Consider the following 2795-nt stretch of genomic DNA (forward strand, 5'->3'; position numbering starts at 1 on the left):
AAGTCAGTGTGAGTGGACCTAGTTTGATCCTTCGGCTTGTGGACTCATTGCCTGTGGATGGATGGAAGGCAACCTGACAGTGGCTCTTGTCCAGGCCTCACAAGGGAACACTGTCTTTTTGTTTTATTTTTACGACCAAGGAACAAAACAAAATTTTCTGATTTCAGAAAGGAAAAATAAAACGTATTTAGGAGCAACTCCTGAGGGATTTCACTCAAGGTAGCTACAAAGTATACAAACCTGCTAGACAAGGCAGTTGAGGAGGAGGGAGCGATTGGAGGGGGGTTGGCTTGGCGTGCACTGCGCACCTCGGGAACGTTATTGCGCGTGGAGCGGCTGCCTTGGGGAGACTATTGCCCAGAAGAAAAGATGTTTGGTTTTCACAAGCCAAAGATGTACCGAAGTATAGAGGGCTGCTGTATTTGCAGAGCGAAGTCCTCCCGTTCTCGATTCACTGACAGTAAACGCTATGAAAAGGACTTCCAGAGCTGTTTTGGGTTGCATGAAACTCGTTCAGGAGACATCTGTAATGCCTGTGTCCTGCTTGTGAAAAGATGGAAGAAGTTGCCAGCAGGATCAAAAAAAAAACTGGAATCATGTGGTAGATGCAAGGGCAGGACCCAGTCTGAAGACTACTTTGAAACCAAAGAAAGTGAAAACTCTATCTGGAAACAGGATAAAAAGCAACCAGATCAGTAAACTACAGAAGGAATTTAAACGTCACAATTCTGACGCTCATAGTACCACCTCAAGTGCCTCCCCAGCTCAATCTCCTTGTTATAGTAACAGTCAGATGATGGCTCAGACACAGAGATGGCCTCTGGCTCTAACAGAACGCCGGTTTTTTCCTTTTTAGATCTCACATACTGGAAAAGACAGAAAATATGTTGTGGAATTATCTATAAAGGCCGTTTTGGGGAAGTCCTCATTGACACACATCTATTCAAGCCTTGCTGCAGCAACAAGAAAGCAGCTACTGAGAAGCCGGAGGAGCAGGGGCCAGAGCCTCTGCCCATCTCCACTCAGGAGTGGTGACTGAGGTTTAGGTAGAAGGGGAACAAAAATGATTTAAATTTTGGAAAGAAAACAAAGCAACAAAACCCTCCTATTTTTAACTTGGATACATGCTATTCTGCCAAAAGACAATTTCTAGAATAGTTTTGAATGGGTTATTTCTTCTCCAGTTCCACAAACTCTGAAGCCAGTGTCTAGCTTACTGAAAGAAAAAAAGAAGTGTACATAATATTTAAGATGCTGAGTATTTCATAGGAAAGCTGAATGCTGCTGTAAAGTGCTCTTTAAGTCTTTTTTTTTTTTTTTAATCCCCTTCTAATGAATGAAACTAGGGGAATTTCAGGGGACAGAGATGGGATTTGTTGTATGATAAACGTATGTAGTTTTAGTCTTTCCATATTGAGAAGCAGTGGTTGGGGCATTTTTTAAGACGGCTATCCTTGTTTTCCTTCACGATAATAAATTTGTCATAACTCAGTAACATGGACTTGCCCCTAGAGGTAGTTGTTAATAATTCTGAAAAAATAAGGTCTTGCCAAGGTTCTGATGATTCAAACCTGTACTACTGAATATGAAGCAGGACAGACTAAGCTCTGGCGCAAATACCTTGAAGGAGTAATCTCTAAATATACAGAGAGGTAACCTGACTGTATATGTTGCATCCTGTGTCACCTCCATATTGATATTTGATAAAAGATTTTTATCTATATTGAAACTTCTAAAGCAGAGTCAAATCTTTGGGGAAATGTCAAGTTTTAGGATGAGCAGTCCTAGATGAATAGTACCAAAGCATTACCACCTGGTAGAGATCACATTCTGTTAAAAAGGTTAAATTATCTTTAAAAAATGTGCAAGTCTTCAGGATGGCGCACACAAAAAAACAAAGGTTAATGTTTCTTGGGGCACATTTCTTAGAGGGCTTGCCTAGTGTGTAAATAATTGACTTTTGTTTGGGTTACATGACTGGTGACTTCATCGAAAATCTGCACAATTCAGTTTTAGCTCTGGATTACTTCAGTTGACCTTTGTGAAGGTTTTATCTGTGTAGAGTGGTTGTTTGACTTGTTTTAACCTATTAGGGTTTTGGGTGGTATTTTTTTTTTCACATATTAAAGTAAAATTCTACTAAAAGAAAAGAGGTGTGTGTTAATGCTGAGTGGGTTGGCTTACGTTTGGTTTCTTCTAGTCAGGCTTTGTGAACCTTGAGATATTAGACGATACATCCTGAACATGGAGCTCTTCAGTTCTAAAATCTTCATTTGAAAGCCTTTTACTTGAACCCAAACCAAAGTACTCTCATTGCCTCTTTTCTAAACGTTCAGAAAAAATGTATCACCAGATCATACTTTTCATAATAAGGGAGGATCATTTGCCTACCTTATATTAACATGACTCAGTGCTTATTTTTAAAACTGGATTTTTAAAATTGGATAGTATAAATAACAATAAGGAGTGAGCCACTTTTTATGGGCACCCTATAGTTTTATAGTTCTTAATCTAAACTTAAAATTTTATATTTCTTCCTTATGGCAAAAACTACAAGCCACCATATATGCACAGACTACACAGTGAGTTGGGTTGGCTCTCCCACAGCCGTTGAGGTGTGTTACAAGAGTCCCGGCCATGATCATCTTCCTCCTGTCATTTTGAAATGGTTTGTTTTTTTGGTTTTTTGCTTTTTGTTTTTGTACATTTTGGCTACAGTATTGGTGGTAGAATATACTATAATATGGATCATCTCTACTTCTGTATTTATTTATTTATTGCTAGACCTCAACCAC

At 39.1% G+C, this 2795-nt stretch overlaps 1 pseudogene; it reads left to right on the forward strand.

Annotated features, from left to right (window-relative positions):
- Window positions 1-289: 289 nt before the first annotated feature.
- LOC100684306 lies at window positions 290-1854 on the forward strand (annotated as a pseudogene).
- The last annotated feature ends 941 nt before the right edge of the window (window positions 1855-2795 follow it).

Source organism: Canis lupus, chromosome 7 (genome assembly GCF_011100685.1).
Source record: "Canis lupus familiaris isolate Mischka breed German Shepherd chromosome 7, alternate assembly UU_Cfam_GSD_1.0, whole genome shotgun sequence".
NCBI lineage: Eukaryota > Metazoa > Chordata > Mammalia > Carnivora > Canidae > Canis > Canis lupus.